This window comes from Saimiri boliviensis, chromosome 15 (genome assembly GCF_048565385.1).
Source record: "Saimiri boliviensis isolate mSaiBol1 chromosome 15, mSaiBol1.pri, whole genome shotgun sequence".
In the NCBI taxonomy this organism is placed as follows: Eukaryota; Metazoa; Chordata; class Mammalia; order Primates; family Cebidae; genus Saimiri; species Saimiri boliviensis.
This window is the reverse complement of record NC_133463.1, coordinates 39,032,486-39,054,268: the sequence shown is the minus strand read 5'-3', so window position 1 is coordinate 39,054,268 and position 21,783 is coordinate 39,032,486. Positions and strand designations below refer to the sequence as shown.

Here is a 21,783-nt window from a genome sequence, read left to right as displayed (position 1 = left end):
GTTGAATTCAGGCTTCAAAGACCTATTTTATTTTTTAATGTTAAAACTCATATGTTAAATGAGGACATGATGGGAATCACCAGATCTGCATTCTGCTTTAGTTCTTTAGGAGCAGTACTAATTTCTGGCATCCCACCTGAGATGTGATATTGCTTTCAATTTCTTATCTTGGTCAGAGTGGGGAAAAGGGTAGAGAGCAGTTTCAGAGGCTTCCATTTAATCTTTACTGTGATAGCTCTTATTGCATACGCCAAGAAACCAGTGTGGAAACTCTACCAACTACCAAGTATCCATTTAAATTACGCTTTTAGGGGCCATGGGTGTTGCCCATGGGGTAGATTTATGGACCCAGTGAAGCACTGGGAACAAGACCTGAACCAAAACTCTACTTTTTAGGAATTCTACCTGTTTCTTCTCTGTAACAGGTGACCATGAAGACATTTTATGTATCAAGGGTTTAATATCCCTATCTCAAATTTTAGAGCTACACTTTTTTCCATCAGGGCCCTAGCCTTAGCAAAAAATAGAAAAAAATTCTTGCTGAGCTTGAGACTGTTATAGTAGAGCTCCAGAAACATAAATATGATTCTATTTCTATCTATATGCATATATATCTACCTACCTACCTACCAATTATCTATTTACCTACCTGTCTATATACCAAGTCAGATGCTTAGATTATTTTGCCCTCTAACTGTTGAAGGTGAGATTTTCTTTATAGACTGCCAAAGAACCCTTGGATTAGATCCTTCATCTTAAATGGGTGATTAATTTTCCTCATCTTTTTATTTTATTTCTTTAGTGCACTGAGAGCTCCCAGCAGCGATCATCCTATGCCATGGTCCTTATAATTACTCATTCTACAACATCTGAAACATCTGAGATATTGTACCTTGCAGTGCATTCCCTTCTACTAGTACATAATGCCTGCTTAACATCATTAGAATTTTATCAGTGGTACTGATACAGCATGTCAGGGACTACCAGTACTCTACTCTAGTGATGGACTTGTATTGCTAGCTGGCTGGCCGGCAGTTAAGCTCTAAATCAAGTTCATTTTCTACTTTAATAAGATATTTTGAAAAAAAAAATAAAAAGAAATCAAGGCAGACAATTTTAACTTGCAGCAACTCTGTAGTTTGCAGAAGGACAAGTAAATAATTATTGATAAATTTATTTCATATCGCTAAAAATTTAAATTATCCTTGCTAACCTTGTCCCCTGTAGGAATTATGAGTGAAGCTGGTATTATAAAACAACCTGCTCTTTTCCTATTTTAAAATTTGCCTTTTTATGTGTTTACTTAGTGGGCCCTTTTCAAACAAAAATACTACTACTTCCAAAGATTTGTGCCTAGGAGAGTTTTGTAATTTTGCACACATCAAGGGCTGTATTTTTCTTTCTCTTTTTATTTGGCTTTTTTTTTTTTAACCATTATTTGCTTTTTTATTGTGTTGTAACAGAGAACCAAACAACTAAGAAGAAAAAAGCTATAACATTTTCACTCCTCAATTTCACCCTCCAACAGTTTGGTAGAACAAATTGGCATTATTTGAGTATAACAAACTTAAGGTGAAAAAGATCTAATCCAAGGATCAAATTTATTTCTCATAAGATAATGTATAGTTCTAAATAAAAATTGTTAAAGTTGCAAGCATCTGCTGTTCTTATTCTTTACTACACACTGGACAAAAAACGAGTACAGTATAAATGTACAGTGAAATTATTTTTTTTTACTTTCTCAACATAGATTGACACATTAAAGCTAAAAGTTTTTCATTAGTGTTAAAAGGTTTTTCATTTTATTATGAAAGAGATAAAACATGACACATGTATTTATAACCAACTTAATGCATTTAATAGCTTTGAAATCTTTTTTTCTAATGAGTCTTACAACTTTAAAATTATAATAATAAATTCAAATTTCTTAGAGACATCTCAGTATAGATATAGTACATTCTGTGACAAAATACACACAAATATGCACACATGATCTTCTATAGTTTGTATTAATATACTTCTATATTTAATATATATTTGCAATAAAACATATTTTACTAAAATATATTTTTGCTATGATTAAATTTAGCAAAATCATATAAGAAAATTATTAAGTTGAAGATTCTCAATAATTATTAAAAGAACTTTCTAGTTTGTTAATAGTAGTTATCTTTGAAATATATTTGGAGCTATGTGGAAAAAAATGATAAAAATATATTAATATATTCAACAAGCTGGGCCCAGTAAGGGTAAAATTATAAAATAGTTACCTGTTTTTTACACCAAAGTTTTCAAACAGGTGGTGTAATATTATTCTTTCATGATACCTGGATCCTAGCGTCTCAATCAGATCCTAGGTATTAATGAATAACTTCACTCTTTTTGGTCTTACAAATTTCAGTACTGTCTTTGTATCAAATTTTCAAACTTTCATGCTTAATACTCAGCTTGTGCCTTATTGTGTCATAGAATCCAGCAGTGGGAAGAATAGTTTAAATTAGTCTATTCCCCTTTCTTATTTTGCATACTCTTACTTCATTTTCTAACTCTTCACAGTCAGGAAAGGAAAAACATTGGAAATTAAAGACAAATGGCAACAGGATGTTCTGTGATTAGATGTCCAAATCTAGGCTCATTTTCTCAGGTGTTGCTCCTTTTGCAGTTCTTGGAGAAGGTATTGCCTCATGGAGGGCTTTTTCGTACCATGCTCTTGGTCTCTGGCTTCAGGTAGTGATGACTTGAATCTCTTTTTAGGGTCAATTTATTTCTCTGGGAGGTCTCCAGGGTTGTTCCCTTTTCATACGGTTTAAGCTGGATATTTTTTGTGGGTCCCCCAAATTGATGGGGAAGGGATAGCTTCAAATTTACTCTACCAACTTACTGTGTCCTCACTCTGAGTCTGTATGTCAGTGGGAGTGAAGGAGAAAGAAAACTTCAGGACTTTGAAAATTGTCATGAAGCAGGTATCTTTCAATCTTTGCTGTCAACTTCCTGATCTCATTTCTCAAGAGGATCTTGAATTTACAGTTGAAGGACTTTGCACTTATTTGGGACACTACTTGAAATTATGGACTTTGAATCTTTGTTGTTGTTGTTGTTGTTGTTGAGACAGAGTCTTACTCTGTTACCCAAGCTGGAGTACAGTGGTGCAATCTCGGCTCACCACAACCTTTGCCTCCTGTGTTCAAGTGATGCTCCTGCCTCAGACTCCTAAGTAGCTAGAACTACAGGCATGTGCTACCATGTCTGGCTAATTTTTGTATTTTTAGCAGAGACAGGGTTTCACTATGTTGGCCAGACTGGTCTTGAACTCCTGACCTTGTGATCCACCTGCCTCGGCCTCTCAAAGTGCTGGGATTACAGGTGTGAGCCACCACTCCTAGCCTGGAGTTTGAATCTTATACTTACAATAACATTCAGCACAAAAGTCTATACATGGAAAATTTTTGAATGGATAAGAATGAAAGTGTCTAGCAGGGTGTCTCATACTAATGCAGGAAAAATAATTTTAGGGTCACTACTTTGGTCCAGGAGTGAGATTACAAGGGCATTAAATACACAGTGATTGCATTCTTAGTTTGTGCCTATGTAATAAAATAGTTTAATAAGATACCAATGTTACTGCATTAAAAAAACAAAATGATATTTATTTGTGATTATTTTGGAAGCGTAATTATACCGTTTATTCTCTTGGTAAGATAGGAAAAGGCAAAAGTTCTACCTCTCTCTGTATAAGTTGGGGCACCAGAGATAATAAGCGTATGTAGAGAAGGTAAATCAAAAATAAAATTCTAAACCCCCCAGCCAACTGAATGAACTCCTCCTTTCAGCCAAGGACATTACAAAGTTAACCTGAAAAAATAGTTGAGGCCATAATGACAAGGGGAGTCAGACATACCCTCCTCCCTTTGGAATTCAGGCACAACTGACCCCTGACCAGTATTAATGTTAAAACAGAAACATTAAGACTGACAAAACACTCTTTGTAACCATAAAATACCAACATGACAGATGGCAGGCCCTGAAAGACATTGAAATATTTGACCCCAAAATGTATTTCTTTGACATATTTTGAAATGGTCTTGCAAAGCTGTCTTTTGTGGGGAAAATCTGCATTCTGTAGAAAGTCTCCTTTCCTTTCCTGGTCTTTTCCTGATACAAGAGAAAATTTGCTAAGAATCTGGCACCTTTTTATGTCTGATAAGAAGCATTTACAATCTATTATGTATCAAGCCTGCTACCTGGAGGTTTTATCTGCATGAGAAACTTGGTAGCCACAACCCTTTATATTAATGCAGACAACTTCTTCTATTGATTCTAGGTCTTTGGATAATAGCTTAACTCTTTCAACCAACTGCCACTCAGAATGTCTTTGAATCCACTTATGACCTAGAAGGCCCCTATTCGAGTTGTCTCACCTTTCCAGATAAAACCAAAGCACAAAATACTTGTACTGATTGAGGTTTTATGTCTTCCTAAAAGGACAGGGTAGAGGTAGGAAATGTGGTGAAATCAATCTGCTGCCAATATTTATATTTCCTTAATTTATAGTAAAGGTATTTTGAACAAATTAAAGTACAAAATATTTCTAACCTATGTTATCAGCATGACCTGTATTATTCAAGCTGAGGATAATGGAGCCATGATTATTTTATGCATACTTCCCAGTACTTCTGAGGTTTTATCAGATATCTACAGAAAATTTAGAAGGCATTGATAAATGGTTGATGCAACTAAAAGAATATCTCTTTTCATGAAGCAGTTGAATACCCATTTCATCATCAGATCCTGCACAAAGCTGAATCAATTTTTTTTAAACAAGAACATATTCCAATTAGTTTTAAGATCTGCATCAAGCAGACTATTGGGATATCTTGGACAAGTAAAGGCAAAGTCATGTTTGATAAGGAAAAGGAATTTAAGATATCTAATTCTGCTAATGGGTACTGCCTGATTTTCTGTGTATACCATTCCCTGTGCTCAGTGCTACATATTCTTTTACTTGCCTCTTCATTATTCAACATTTTTCACCAATTCATTCCAGTATGGTCTTACCTTTGTTCCCTCCATCTTTTACTTTGTTTATTCATAACCATTTTTAAAAGTGGTGTTTTATAGAGTGTATTTTCTTTCTTTTTTAAAATTTTACTTTAATAATGTGTACATGTGCGGAATGTTCAGGTTTGTTACACAGTATACATGTGCTGTGGTGATATGCTGCACCCATCAACCTGTCATCCACATTAGATATTTCTCCTAAGAGTATCCCACCCCTAGCTCCCTACCCCCCGACAAGTCCCAGTGTGTGATATTCCCCTGCCTGTGTCTATGCATTCTCATTTTTCAACTCCCACTTATGAGTGAGAACATGCAGTGTTTGCTTTTCTGTTCTTGTATTAGTTTGCTGAGAATGATGGTTTCCAGCTTCATCATGTTCCTGCAATGGATGACATGAACTCATCCATTTTATAGCTGCATAGTATTCCATGGTGTATATATGCCAAATTTTCTTTATCCAGTCTATCCTTGAATGGGCATTTGGATTGGTTCCAAGTTTTGGTTATTGTGAACAGTGCCGCAATAAACATATGTGTGCATGTATCTTTATAGCAGAAGGATTTATAATCCTTTGTTTATATACCCAGTAATGGAATTGCTGAGTCAAATGGTATTTCTATTTCTAGATCCTTGAGGAATCACCACACACACTGTCTTCCATAATGGTTGAAGTAATTTACACTCACACTAGCAGTGTAAAAGCATTCCTGTTTCTCCATATCCTCTCCAGCATCGGTTGTCTCCTGACTTTATAATGATTACTACTCTAACTGGCATGAGCTGATATCTCAATGCAGTTTTGATTTGCACTTCTCTAATGCCCTGTGATGATGAGCTGTTTTTGATATGTTTGTTGGCTGCATAAATGTCTTCTTTTGAGAAGTGTCTGTTCATATCCTTTGCCCACTTTTTAATGTATTTTTTTCTTGTAAGTTTAAGTTTTTGGTAGATTCTTTATATTATCCATTTGTCAGATGGATAGATTACAAAAATTTTCTCCCTTTCTGTAGGTTGCATGTTCACTCTCATGATTGCTTCTTTTGCTGTGAAGAACCTCTTTAGTTTAATTAGATCCCATTTATCTATTCTGGCTTTTGTTGCCATTGTACAGAGTGGATTTTCAATATGCAACACAACTCCATAAAAAACAAAATGAAAAGGCAACAAGAAAAATAAACTAAAGTTTTCCATTTAAGAAACATGTGTAAATTATTCAAAATGGGAGTCACAATAAAAAATCAAGACTATTTCAACTAAACAAAAACCATATATCACATATCAAAATAAAAATACCATGAATCAAAACTTGTAATTTATGAATGCATTGAAAAAAGTTACAGAATATGATTTGCTATTTAGTATTATCTATGTGCAATTTGAGTATAAAGTTTATGGTTTGTTTTTTTAAATTTAAAGCAATTTGTACAAATTTATGGAGTATATGGACCCCAAAAATTTGAGACAGGTCTCAGTTAATATAGAAAGTTTATTTTGCCAAGGTTAAGTACATGCGCCTGTGACACAGTGCCAGAGTCCATCTCACAGACCCCAGCTGTGGATGAATAACATACTCAGACACTGACATTCAGTGAAAGAGCAGACCAGGGACCAGGGGACTGACCAAAAGAGTTGTAGCAGCTGTGGCACCCTGGCTAGCAGGCCCTGCTGGCATTTATTCAGCATACATTAAATAACAAAGGCTTTGAGTCAACATCACTAGAGGGTAATTAACCTGGTTGCCTTCCACCCAAGAGAGCCATCCTGCCCACACAACATCAGAGGTTAGTTTTAGGATGACATGAGTAAACAAGTTATTTAGATAAACTCTCCCAAATTCCCTTGTTACTTGCTTTTCTGCTATTACTGAAGGTAAAGAGGATTAGGCTGCCTTCTGCCAAACCTTTTGCTGAGGCTATGCTAACCCTCTGGCCTTCCAAGAAAGTTTGTGACTATTTCCTATAACTTTATAATTTCTCTTACAACTCTTCCCACCACTCTGACTTCACCCCTACATCTCCCCCTTTTGTTTTTTCTTTTCTTTTCTTTCTTTCTTTTTTTTTTTTTGATACAGCTTTATTGACTGAGGAGTGCCGATGTGTGCATCAACAGTTTCATCAGTCTAGGTGATTGTTCTTATTCCAGCTTTCCTTCCTAGAATTAGCAAATAACATAAGACAAACATGAGTATAATTAGCAACATTATTTTTCAATCAAGAAGTGACCTGTAGTGTTACTTGGCCTTTAGTTCGTTGTATGGCATAACTGAGGGATCCTACCGGGGGTATGTTAATTCCTCCTAGCCAAGCAGTTGCATTGTTAGAGGCTGGGAAGGTAGTGTATGCCTAGTAACAGATGGAAAAAATTCAGATTAGAAGATGGACTCAGGAGAATGTAGCAAGCCCAAACAGTTTGCAGGCAGAGTGAGAGAATAAAAAAAGAAACAAATTATCTGGCGTGAAGATATTTGTGTTAGGTGTAGGATTCCCTTAGCCTTCTGAATTGTCATCTTCAGCATCGTGTTTAGGGCCTGTGTTATCCAAGGAAGCCACATCATCTGGGGCTACAGGTCCCCCAGGGTCTTTCTTAGGCTGAGTCAAGTTTTTCTTCTTTCCATCTTTTGATGAGGATGTACTCTCCATTCTGGTGCTGCTAGAGTAGTGCTTTAAGAAAAACCTGTTGTATTTTATTTTAATGTTTAGTTTACAGAAAAACTGAATGATACTTCTTTAACTTTAGCTAATATATTTACACACAGAATTTCTTTCACAGTTAACGTTTTAAAACTTGTTTCAAAACAAAGATTATTCAACATTTCTTACATAAATTTGTTTTTATAACATTTTCCCAACTTTCACAGATGATCTTTGACATGTGGTAACTTTCTGACCTTAATAACCTTCTCTACCAAAGGTGTATTCTCATATCTATAACTTTCTTAATATTTCTTTTTCTTCTTCCTACTTTAGCTCTCTCCTTTGTCTTAATTTTTGTGTCATCTCTCTCTGATCTCTGTCTCTTCTAGTTTCTTTCTTACTCATTCTTTCCCTTTATTTCTCTTTCTATTTTTTCCATTTCTGTCTGATCTCAGAAGGTAAGCAGGGTCTAGCCTGATCAGTACTTGGATGGGAGACCTCCTGGGAATACTGAGTACTGTAGGGTCAGTTTCTTCATTTCTGGTACCAGGTTGGGTCCTAGCCATGCCATGGTAAGTTTTGATGAGTTGTGCTGGAACCCAAACAGGACTTGAAGGGGTGTGAACACAAGCATATCCTCTTCCCCATGTTAGCAAATCATTTGGACCACACCGTACATTACTGTTTACTCCCATAAAACTGCATGTTTTGTGTCTTGGCAGTTTTTAGCAAAGTGCTTTTCTATAACTGAAATTTGTCATCTAAATTTTTAAAATTAAGAGTAAATAAGGCTTGTGCTGATAGTGTTTCAGGGTTCTTACTCCTCCCCCTTTCTGCTTTTTTGAGCACATTTTTAAGGATGGAGGGGTATGTTCCACTATGGCCTGTCCTTGGGGGTTTTATGGGATGACTGTGGAATGTTGGATATCCATGTGTGACAAAATTGTTGAAATTGTGAGTTTGGTATAAGCTGGACCATTATCAGTTTTAATTTTTGTGGGCCACCCCATAAATGCAAACATTAAAAGAAGATGTTTAATAACATATCAAGTGGATTCTCCAGGAAGATCATGCGTACTAATTAGATGAGTGTTGGCATCAATGAACACACGTACATATCTTAGTTTTCCAAATTCCGGGAAGTGTGTAACATCTGTTTGTGATAACTGAGTAGGTTCTACTCCTCTAGGGTTAATACCTGTTGAAGGAGGGGACATGCCTGTGAGCTGGCAATCTGGGCAATGCAGGATAATTTATTTAGCTAATCTCTGGGTAAGTTGAAATTGTTTAGATTAGTTTTTCCAATTTTGGTGGAAAAATTGATGCAATTGGGTGGCTTCATCAAGCAGTGATTTCATAACTTGTAGGTCTGCTAGCTCATTGCTATAAGCCAGTGGACTAGGCAGTGAGCTGTGGGATCAAATATGTGTAATAAAAATAGTATGTTTGCATTGATTCACCAATTGTTGAAGTCGAAGAAAAAGTGCACACAGTTTAGGCTTAAGAGTAGACCTTATGAGGGCTGTTTCAAGATTGTGCAGTAAATAAACAAAGTAGAGTTACAAACAATGTTAATGGGCTGAGTGGAAAAGCTTTCCAAAGCCTGTATCAGGGCCCCAAATCTCTGCTCCGTGAGTGCTAGTAAATACAAATCGAATGAGAAAATTATGTGGTCTCCACCACACTGCCACTTTTACATGTTTACCTGAACCATCAATAAACAATGTTAAAGCATTAGATATGGGGGAGTGAAATATTTTTGTAGGTAAGATCACAGAAATTCAAGATAAGAACTGAAGAAGTTTGTCATCCAGAAGAGCATTCTCTATTTGACCTGTGTAATCAGAGAGTGCTATTTACAGATCTATCAATAGGGGCAAAACTGTTTCAAATTGCTTTTTACTTAAAGGAATTATGATATCAAGATCATAACCTAGCAACTGATTGCATTGTCTGTGGCCCAAATGCATGACATTACTGATTAGCTGGATATAGGGAGATAGTGTTTTAGTCCTGGTATGTGAGCAAAAATCCCATTCTGGAAAGAACAGTTGTGAGGTCATCTGTCCTGTTAACCCTGTAGGGGAGTGTTTGCTGGAAGAAAATAAACAACCAAATGAAAAGTCTGGATCTATGCAATCTAGCTGCCTCTGAGAGATAGCTTGTTCTATTTCCTAGATTTCCCTTTTTGCTACAGGGGTTAAATGTCTGGGAGAATCTAGGGCTGTTTGATGGTTCTATATGGCTGGCTTTTTTTTTTTTTTCCACAACTAATTCATGGGCTCTTTGTAATTTCTCTCCCTTCAGAGGTTATTGTTCTACCTAAAGACTTTAAGATTTAAGATTTTCAGATTTAAGGATTTAAGAGAGTGATGTTAGAGGTAGGGGAGGAGTAATACTGGCCTTTATTGGAATTTAAATTTTACTTAAATTTTAGCAGAGAATTATAATTTGGGATATCATTTGTATACAATGAACACATGGAATTTTATCATGGGCTACCTGCAGAGCCAGAGGGCAGTAGTGTGGGTCATGGGGCGGCAGCCACATTGCACTTACCTAGGCACTGCCATTTATCTGTGCCAATTTTTGTGCCATTCCCTCCTCTTGTCACTGGGCAGCTGCTGCCAGACCAGGTGCTTCCTATTAGCCCAGGGCACTGTGAGCTTCTCTGCCACCAAGTGTTTTCTGCTGTTCACCACCTGCTTGACTATGCAGTTTCAGTCTCCGATGCCTTTTTTCTTAACTTTTGTTAAGAAAAGCCTTCACCTGATTGCCTTGTTGATCTTGTAATAGTGGGCAGGCTAAATGTTCCATTTCTAATGCCGTTTGCTTAAGACCAGGTTCCACAGTTACAGCATATCACTTGTCTTTTTTCCTATTTATTGGAGGAGGAGGCTTAGGCAAGACCCTCATGTCTTCTTTGTTATTTTGGCCCAGTGATAGCAGGTCTGAAGGACTTTGGGGTGGTAAAGTAGGTGGCGGTTCTTCCTCCTTCCCCTTTTTAGGCTCTTTTGTGTATAATGAAATCAAAGCAGCTCTTACTAAAGCCCGTAGCATTAAAGATGATACTGAACCCATTGCCCTTGAGCATGATGTTAAGATTTCTCTCTACTTGTTCCCAGAGCTCTATGTCTAGCACGTCATCTTTTGGGAGCCATGGATTATGGGTTACAACAGTTTTTGCATTAGGTCCCTTAATTGAGCCTGTGAAACCAAGGCTCTGCTGGCTTTAAGCATCTGTTTCAATACTTTTATGGACTGCTTCTGTTGTGCTGATAACTGTTCTGCCATGATAAAACCCTAGCCTGAACAACCTTCCCAAACTGGAAAACCCCAAAACGGCACCAATGACTCACTGACTGCTCAGTCTCTTTTCACCTTCATTTTCTGGGCTTCTGTCATGATCCTTTGTAGTGTTCATTCACATTGGGGTCACCACCTGCCAGGGTTTGTGCCACAGACCCCAGCTGCACAAGGGATGAATAATGTATTCAGACACCAATATTCAGTGAAAGAGCAGACCAGGGGGCCAGGCCGCTGACAGAAAGAGTTGCAGCAGGCACTGCAGCCCTGACTAGCTGGCCCTGCTGACATTTATTCAGCACATGTTAAATGACAAAGGATTTCAGTCAACACCACTAGAGGGTAATTAACCTGGTCACCCTTCCGCCAAGAGAGCCATCCTACCTGCCAATGATCAAAGGTTAGTTTTAGGACCATGAGTAAGCATGTTATTTAGATAAACTTTCCCACATTCCCTTGTTATTTGCTTTTCTGCTATTAACTCAAGGGAAGAGGATTAGACTTCCTTCAACCAGACCTTTTACTGAGGCTATGCAAACCTCCCAGCCTTCTAAGAAGCTTTGTGACCATTTCCTATAACTTTATCTTTCTAATTTCTCTTCTACAACACAGCCTCAGGAGGTACTGATGACATCTGCCCAAGGTGTTCATGACACAGCTTGGTTTTATGCATTTTAGGGAGACATGAGACATCAGTTAATATATGTAAGAAGTACATTGGTTCCATCCAGAAAGGCTGGGACAACCTAAAGTAGGGAGGCGGCTTCCAGGTCACAGGTAGGCAAAAGACTAATGGTTGCATTCTTTTGAGTTTTTAATAAGTCTTTCCAAAGGAAGCAATCAGATATGCATCTATCTCAGTGAGAAGAAGGATAACTCTGAATAGAATGGAAGGCAGGTTTGCCCTGAGAAGTTCCCAGCCTGACTTTTTCCTTGAACTTAGTAATTTCAGGGCCCCAAGATTTTCCTTTCACAAGCCCATGTGAAATTTTGTTGTAAGTATATGATTCATGGTGATGAAGTCAGGGTATTTAGGGTGCCTATCTCCTTAATATTATGCATTTTTGTTCAATAATATCACCCTCCTTGGTTATCAGATATTGAATTTATTCCTTCTAAATAACTGTATGTTTACACTCTTTAACCCGCTTCTCTTCATCACCCCTCCCCACTTACTCATAAATATTTAAGTGGTTCTTTGTTGCTTCTAGATGTCCCCTGACTCATATCCCAACCCCAATGTTAAGATGACTTCCTTTAAATCAGGGATCTTATTTTTCTCTAATCAGTAGTATAGTGTGCTAGGAGCTTTTAAGGTGTTCAATAAGAATAAATGAAATCTAGTTAAATTTCATTAGACCGAGCCTTGAAAATATCAAAGATGAACTGTGAAATGAGTTTTTAATTCAACTAAATTGCAAATGATAGAGGATTTATTCTATATTGATTCAAAGTTTCATTTTATTACATTTTATCTAAATTGATGTTTAAAGTATGTGTGATTCTTAAAATGGAAATATTAGAATATCCCAATGTTCAAAATTAAAATGTCAATTAGGAAATATTTTTTGCTACAATAATGGAATTGGAACTTTACATCTAATTGTCTCTGGTCATTTATTTAAAAATTTAATACAGATAGCTTTTTTATATTTGTAACATGAAGATAGTTCTTAATCATCACAACATATAGTTGCCTTTTGTTTTCACCAAGAGTTAAAATGTGTGGTGTAACTAAAAATAAACGTTAGGTCATGGTAAGTTTACTACTGTTTAAAAATAAATAAGAGAAAAAGTAAAAATTATACTTTGTGTAAAATTTTTACAGCTCTTCTATTATAAAAACAATAAGATATTTTTATTGGTACATATTAAGTCTGTTTACCAATGCTTTTTTTAACAACATCACAAATTAAGAGGACTTCACATATAAACATTAACTCAGATATTTTATTTCAAAAACATATACTTAAATAAAATTAAAGCTTTTATTTCTTTACATCTCCCTGCATTTTTTAAATACAACTGTTCTTATTTGACTACATTTATGAAGACATGAAAATATAGTCAAAGTTGTGTTTTTATCTCAATATATTAAGTATTGTATTTAGAGATTCAATAATTTCAACTTTATGTAAGATTAAAAATAAGTATTAACTATAAAGGTAGGAAAGTAAGCATAGTTTCTGGTTTATGAATGTTTGCATGCCTTCTGTGAAATGCCTCATATTGTGTACTAATTTTACTCTTGTTTTCTTTGTCTTTTTATGTGTTAATTCATAAGACTTCTGAGTATAGTAGTGATATAATTTTTTAATATACATGTGTTGCAAATATGATTTTTAATATATTGATGTTCTCACTTTATTGTTCTTTTACTAGTACAGATATATCAATTGTTTTTTCTTTAGTAGTGTTTGCTTTCCCATTATTAGCAGTATTTATAAGAAAACTAATAATAATGGGGTACTTACTATATGCCAATTTTATTTAAAATTCAGCAGATTCTTGGACTGATATCTCATATCCATTGATCTGTTTTACTTTAGTGCCTATTTTATCTTCATAAAATTTTCCAGAACTATTGCCTTAAGCCCATTGTTTTTAGTTTTCCATTTTGTTGTTTTTTGTAATTGCCTTGGAATTTTTTACTCCTCTAATTTTAAATTTTTCTGGCAAACACAAAATGAGGAAAAGCTTGACCTATAATTTTTACTCTGGCAAGCCTATTCTGTAATTTCTGTGTTACTTCTGGAAAAGGCTTATTTACATTCATTTCCCATGTCATAATTTCCATTATCTCTTTCTGTCATTAATTAGAATGATAAACTTTTGGGTTTACAAAACTCAAAATGGTTGATGCTAATAACTATCAGAATTGTTGACATCAACATAAGCTTTGAGTGTTATCTGTAACTTTTAAATATAGATATTATTTCTTCTTGAGACTGAAAACCATTTTATGAACCTTTGCCAGAGAATCTGGTCTTAATCTCTGTATCAGTTAAGAGAGCTTTGGTTTTATATCATCTAAATTACTACTAACAACTTAAACAATAAGGATAATTTTATCTCCCAGAAAGCCTTCGAGATGGATGACTTTAGGGATTAATTTAGAACCACAACAAAATCACCTAGACACAAAGACTCTTCCATCTTTCCATCCTGTCATTTTTAGAATGCTAAATTTCTTCCTCAGATTTGCCCTTCACTTGTTAGCATTCTTCCCAGCACTGGGAGAGCAGTGCTCCCCAACCTTTTTGGCAACAGGGACCAGTTTTGTAGAAGACAGTTTTTCTACAGACTTGGAGTAGGGGATGGTTTTGGGGTGATTCAAGGGCATTACATATATTGTGCATTTTATTTCTATAACTATTATATTGTAATATATAATGAAATAATTATACAGCTCATCATAATGTAGAACCAGTGGGAGCCCTGAGATTGTTTTCCTGGAACTAGATGGTCTTATCTGGGGGTGATTGGAGGCAGTGACACCCAAAGTATGTTGCTTATGTCCAGTCTACTCCATAATCTCATTTTGGTTACTGTCACTACAGAAAATCCTGCTTCATATTGGAAATGGAAGCAGGCTTTTCAGTGCTTTTGTGGCAATCTCAGGATGATCTCCACCTTGACTTTAATCAAGAACATATGGAGATTTGAAAGTTGTCTCAAGCATACTTTTAAGGCCACCATCATTTGTGATCTTAAGCAGTTGATTCTCTTCTAGCACAAAGTCCATTCATCTGGCTAATTGACAAATGAGTTGCATATCTATTCCTTCCCAGTTCAGGGCTCTTTTCTGCTTTGGAAGTAACGTTTAAACTCTTTTGAAAGCTGAGAGAGGTGATCATGCATCAGCTAGTAGTAAGAAGGCCCTGGCTGTTTCTCTTTCCAAATCTCTGCTAATGTTTGAAATATGTCAGAAATCCCAATGTTCACTCATCGCTCCCATAATTCCAGTTTTGCTTTGAATGTAAGCATTTTATCTAATGACTTGAACACAGCTGTCAGTCTCCCCTCAAGTGACAGATTGAGGTCATTGAGCAGGTTGAATATGTCACACAAGTAAGCAAGTTTTGTGATCCATTCTGCATCACTGAAATATGCTGCCAGGAGTGACTGTTTCTCTGAAAGAAATCTGTGGTGTGGCTCTCGTAACTCAAAATTCTAGCCACTGATCGACCTTTAGAAAGCCCTCTCATTCTGTGTATAAGATAAGACATGTTTGCTCTGCGTTCATCTCATAGTTGCACAAAGCATATTTATCTTAATGCAGTTGATAATTTTAATCACATCCTGCCAAATGTTGTTAAGTTCAGCTGACATTTTTCAGTTAAGTTCAAATGACATTTTTTGGCTAGCACCATTTCTCTATGGGTGACATGGTGCATAGACTCACATTCAGCAGTGACCTCTTTGACCTGAGTAGTGAAATCAGAAAAGTTTCCAGTCATGGCAGCCACTTCATCCATGAATACTGACACAAAATGACCAATTTTCCTGGTATGTAATCATTCTAAGACTTCAATAGTTCTGTAGCTGTGGTGTTGTTGGTTGGGCAAAAAAAATGCACATACCATATTCTCACGCACATTCTCCTAAAAAATATATCACACAAAAACAATCATTGCTGCCTTGTTGTCAACATTGATAGACTTGTCAATCTGAGTTTTGTACCATGGTGATTCATTAATCCTCTCTGACAATTGTCAATATTCTCTGCTATTCCGTCAATTCATCTACTTATAGTGATAGCCAAAAAAGGAACACATACCTTTTTTGGCCAGCATTATAACCAGATGAATTACAGTTTAACCTTTTAAATTGCAGCCTCTCCTAAAAGTTCGCAATGGATGTTTTTAGTAGCAGGTAGTATCAATTCTTCACCAGTAATAAAGGACTTCTTAGCTTTAGCAATGCAGTTAGAAATTCTTAGTTAAGAATGATGCTCTCAGTGCAAACACATTTGATTAAGTGGTAGCCTTCAATAATTACTTCTGTCCTTTATGTTCACATTTTTTTTGTTTTGAAAAACTACAGAGGCTTGTCTTTTAATATAGGGCACTTGATCTCCATGTGGAGAAACAGCTTCGAAGGTTTCATGGGTTCGTTGGATAGCCTGTTGCCACGTATTATATAAAACAGAATTGGAGAATGTGAATCACTTGTAGTGAATTTGCAATTTAAGAAAGACTTGGTATTTTCTTTAAATATAACTTTCTTTTTGTTAGCAGTCATAGAGTCTTCTGTTGCCTCCTCATTGGGTCTTTGCCCCTTTCCAGAGAAGTATTCCAGTGACATTTGGTGTTTACTCATTTTGGCTAGGGTTAGCTTGTAGGCTTACCAAAACTGTGACTGAGACAGTGTACAGTACAGGAAAGAGGCATGGACAGAAATGGTAAGTAAAATAATGAGTGGGCCATGTGTGAACTAAAATAAGTGTCAGATCCTGACTTATAGTTGTATTTGTCTGCCACCAGATACAACTATACAATTGAAGTACATTAACTCACATACTGCTGTAATGCCTGCCACCAGATGTAGCTCAATTATCACTTGCCTGTCACTGATAGGGTTTTGATATGAGTCTGCAAGGAATTGATTTATTATGGTCTCTGTGCAGTCAAACCTCTCTGCTAATGTTAATCAATATTTGCAGCTGCTCCTCAGTACTAGCATCACTGCCTCAGCTCCACATCAGATCATCAGGTTTTAGATTCTCATAAGGAGCACACAATCTAGATCCCTCCCATGCACAGTTCACAATAGGGTTCATGCTCCTATAAGAATCTAATGACACCACTGATTTGACAGGAGGCAACAGAAGTGATGGGAAATGGCTGTAAATACAGATGAAGCTTTGCCTGCACACCCACTACTTATCTCGTGCTGTGCAGCCTGATTCTTAACAGGCCTCCAGTCATTATAAATCTGTGCCCCTGTGAGTCAGGGACCCCTGGGGTAGAGGATATTTCTTTGTCATATTTGTACCCTTTTATCTGTGAAGAAAACATTTGCACAAAATACACAGAAGGCACAGACTACCATTTCCCTCCCATTGGCCAGACTAGGTTATAGATCTACTTTTCAACCCCAAACTGAAAAAAGTGCATGTAACCCCATTATTAGTTTGTAACATTCAATCAAGATTCAGTCCCAAGAACTAGGTCCATGATCTATGTGAACTTTGCAGCCTAATGCCTAACCAAATCAGATTTCCATTAGCAAGCAAAACAGAAATGAAGAGCTATTGAGTAGATGAAGTAGATGAATATGTTTCCAACACAAAATTCTCAGGAGTTAGTTTGACATTATGCAAGATAACTTAATCTTTCAGTAGATTGGAAAGGCTCATTATAAAAACAGGACCCTTGAACTTCAATATGAAATTTCAAACTGTTAGAAGAAATCATCAGAGAAACTCTTTGAAACATTAGCCTGAGTAAAGATTTCTTTAGTAATACCCCAAAAGCACAGGCGACCAAAGCAGAAATAGAGAAATGATATCACATCAAGCTAAAAAGCTTCCACCTACCAAATGAAACAACAAAGTGAAGAGACAACCCACCAAATGAGAGAAAATATTTGCAAACTACCCATTTTAAAAGGAAACGGAGTGAAAATTTTTTTTTTAAATTTCATTCTATACAGCAATTTTTTTTCTCTGCTGGCACCATAAATATTTAAAGTTTTCTTCTGGAAATCTTAACAGCTTCTGAAAATAAACAGTAATAAATGCTTTGAAGGTGGCTTAATCTTTTACTAGTGGTTCCTCCATCAACTTGCCTTTCACATTGTGTTGTTTTTCATTGGAGTTGTTTGGTTCATCCTACTTGTTCAGGCAACAAACAACCTCAATGTTTTATTCGAATGTACTCTGGCATTTCAATTTGCCCCCAAGTTCTGTGTAGTAATGCTTTCTGACCATACCGCTTCTTATTTTAGAAGCATTTGAAATTAAACTATCAATTATTTGAGACATCTATCGATATACTATGTGAATATCTATGTATAGATTTACTACATTTAGACACATAGTATCTCTCTGTGTACAGATATGCTATGAATAGGTCTATACTGTGTAGATATTCTACAAAAACCAAATACATAGGTGTGACTATGGAAAAAAATCACTGATGACTGAAGTGTTCTTTATGGATTAGTTACTGCTACGGGTTTGGAGTTAATCACAGAGGCCTATGCTTCTTCCTAACTTGACAATGGCAGAAAATCTAAGTATATTTATCAATAGTTGAAGAACTATGGTTTGTTCTGATAAAAGAAAAACTTCAGCTGAATTAAATTTAAAGGAGTTTAACTGAGCCATGAACCTCAGGAATCAGGCAGCCCCCAGAATCACAGAAGATTCACAGAGACTCCAGCACAGCCACATAGAAAAAGAAGATTTATATACCAAAAATGGGAAATGGTGTACAGAAACCTGCAGTGAAGTACAGAAACACCTAAATTGGTTACAGGTTGGTGTTTGCCTTATTTAAACAGTTTGAACACTTAACAGTCTATAAGTGGTTAAAGTATGGCTGCTGGGATTGGCCACGGCTCAGCTGTCATTACAGGCTCATACTCCTAAGGTAGGTTTTCAATCTTGTCTGACTATTCAGCTAGATTTCAGTTCATTCACAAGGACCCAAATATAGAAGTACAGAATCCTTCTCAGACCGGATTTAGTTTGCTTTAACAATTTCCCCCTTTTGGTCATTTTCTGAATTTTGAGAACCTGACCAAAACTTTAGTCATTGATGTCACTATCAGGATTGTAAATGCACTTACATGGTCTTGAAACCTACTGGCAAACAGTTGAACAGTGGGTTTTTCAAGGAGGGAATAAGGAATGAGTAGAGGGTATCTCTTTATGTTGAAACATTCTATTTATAGGAGAAAAACAAAATCTGGTGTTTTCTAGGATCTATGTTTTTCCTTAAAATCTTTGATTATCTGACATTTAGCATGAGTGACTCCATTTTAATGTGGTTTGGACTACTGGGACCTAGTGCATGAGCTCAGTCTAAAATAATGATCTCCCATCATTTTCTTTTAAAAGAAATTCCCCCTTTTGGCCAGGTTTTCACTTAGTCAAGAGTGCTACCAAAACTTAAGGACTAAGCACCACTCTCAGTTATCATCATTTTGGGTTTCTTGTCTCAGCATGTTATTCATAGGTTACGGTGTTATCCTGGTTACACATTTCTTATAGCTTCTGTCATCCAGTTGAAAAGAGATAATTTGACTTTCTAGAGTTGGCTGCATGCAAACCTTTAAAATCTATGAGAAAATACAGTGCACCAGGGAGACTATTATTATGACTTCTAGGAGGATAATATCAGGTGTGTGGAGTATGCTTCTTATCTAGGGCTTCTATAAACCAAACCACCTAAAATTAAATAGATTGAAGAATGAGCTACATGAAGAATCTACTTGCTTGACTAAGTGGCCTTTTCGTTAATCCACTACAACTGAAATTTTATAGTCTATATTTGATGTATTTCTCCATATGCCACAAGTGTCTGCAGCTGCACAGGTACGTTTCTATTTAGAAAGTTATATTATTTAGCATAACTTTCACAAACAAATTTAAAGTCTCTTGTGTAACTATAGCCTTTACAGTAGAACCTCGTATAGAGCCTATCATGAAGCATACATTTCTAATTGCCTCTTTTATTCTAAACAATGGAAAAGGGCCTAACAAATGATGTCCTTTTAAAAGAGTGAAGGCCTTCTGGCAATGTTCTCTTTAACCCTTGAATTGGATTAAAAGGAGTTTTAACTGATTATGAGGCAATATTTGTACCATTAAAATTTCTCAGCTAGATTGAGCCTTCATCTTTTATCTAACAAAGTTTAAATTTACTCATGTATGAGGCTGGCTGCAAAATCCTTTGCAAATAAAAGTATTCCCTATAAGTGTACAGTTTTCACTTGTATTTTTCATATACGATAAACAAGGAAAAATATTCAAAGACAGAAGTCTTGAAAAACTGTTCACACATCAAGGATGCCATCTTCTTCTGGGGTAAAACCTTCCTGGTTAATTCTTAATACCTTAAGAGTTCCATTGGGTGTAGAGTTCCAAGAGTGTAAAGGGACCCTTGTCAGTTGTGAGTTTATGGATCCAAGGGTCAAGGTTCTGAACTTTTGACATAGTGTGAATGGCAAGGACAGTTTTTCTCTGTTCTTCTCAGAAGATCCAATCTTTGGGGTTTAGATTGTGAAGGGGTTGTCCTCAGTGAACCATACAAAATGTTCTTTACCTCATAAAAATATACTGTAGTATAATCTATTGTTTTAACATTAGCCCTCTTGCATGGGAAAGTTTTTATATAACCAGAAAACATTCATTAAAAATGACAATTGAGCTGGACATGGTGGCTCATGCCTGTAATCCCAGCACTTCGGTGGACTGAGATGAGTGGATCACCTGAAGTCAGGAGTTCGAGACCAGCCTGGCCAACATGGTGAAATCCATCTCTACTAAAAATACAACAAATTAGCCAGCGTGGTGGTAGTTTCCTGTAATTCCAGCTACTGGGGAGGCTGAGGCAGGAGAATTGCTCGAACCCAGGAGGCAGAGGTTGCAGTGAGCCAAGATTGTACCATTGCACTCCAACCTGGGCAACAAGAGCATAACTCAATCCTCACCCTGCAAACAAATTAGAAAGAAAATGACAATTGAATGAAATTTCTTTATAAATGTTTAAGTGGCCCATCAGGTAGCCAAATGTACCTGAAGCTTTGATTGTCTTCCTAGGAAGGTAACCGAACACTGGTTTTAAATTATTTCTGCAATTTATAAGTCACCTCATCAGTATATTCAAATTGGATCATTTTATCTTTTCGATTATGAGTCATGAAATGCAGAATTTTTAATAGCAGAAGCTTTAAGGACTCATGAAGGACAAGGCAGCCATCCTGGTTCTCCATGAGTCCATGCTTAACATTGGACTTATGTCCTCTTGAATACCAGTTGATTCTCCAATTTAGTTGTATAGCTCTGATAACTAATGGATTATCACTGGTAATTTTACTTATATGGATTTCAAATTGTATATCTAAACAATTTCAGTATTGCCTGATTTAACATGAATATCTGGCAAAGTATCTTCTTGTTATTTAATTAATTTTGGTTCTACTTGGGTTAACAGATTTATACAAGGATATTTGGTTACTTCTGTGATGTACAATAATGTAACATAATCGCTTTAATTATGATTGACAGCATATACTAAGACATGTTCAAATTTTAGAAATCCCATAAAAACTGGAAACATACATTATTCACTAAAATGTAACCTGAAGATTAAACATTATTTTTATTTTGACAATGCTTCCCATGTAACTTAACATGTTAAAGAATTTTATTTACCTGTCTTTCTGATGATTTAAGTACCCTCTGTAGCATTCCAAAGTTAGAGGTCAGAAAAGACCATTCTGAAGCTTAAATTTGATTTTGGGAAGCCTATTAAATATGCTAAAAGTTTAAAACACTTGATATTATGAAGTAGAATTCCAGGTCACTAGAAGTCATTCATTTAGCCAAAATGATGACACAAAAATCTTTTAAAAGGCAACAGCAACATTTACTCATTGATAAAGGGAAGACAGCTTTCCAAACAATCTGTCTTTTTTGTCTTTCCCTTCTTTCTTTCTTTTTCTTTGTAGTGTGTATAAAAGGCAAACAAAAATTTTATTTATTTATTTATTTATTTATTTATTTATCTATCTATTTATTTATTTATAGATAGAGTCTCACTCTCTGGCCCAG

The 21,783-nt window shown here is 36.0% G+C and overlaps 1 protein-coding gene across 1 annotated transcript in view; it reads left to right on the top strand.

The window, feature by feature from the left end:
• Positions 1-21,783, top strand: part of CNBD1 (cyclic nucleotide binding domain containing 1) — a 472,954-nt gene that overhangs the window by 318,818 nt on the left and 132,353 nt on the right.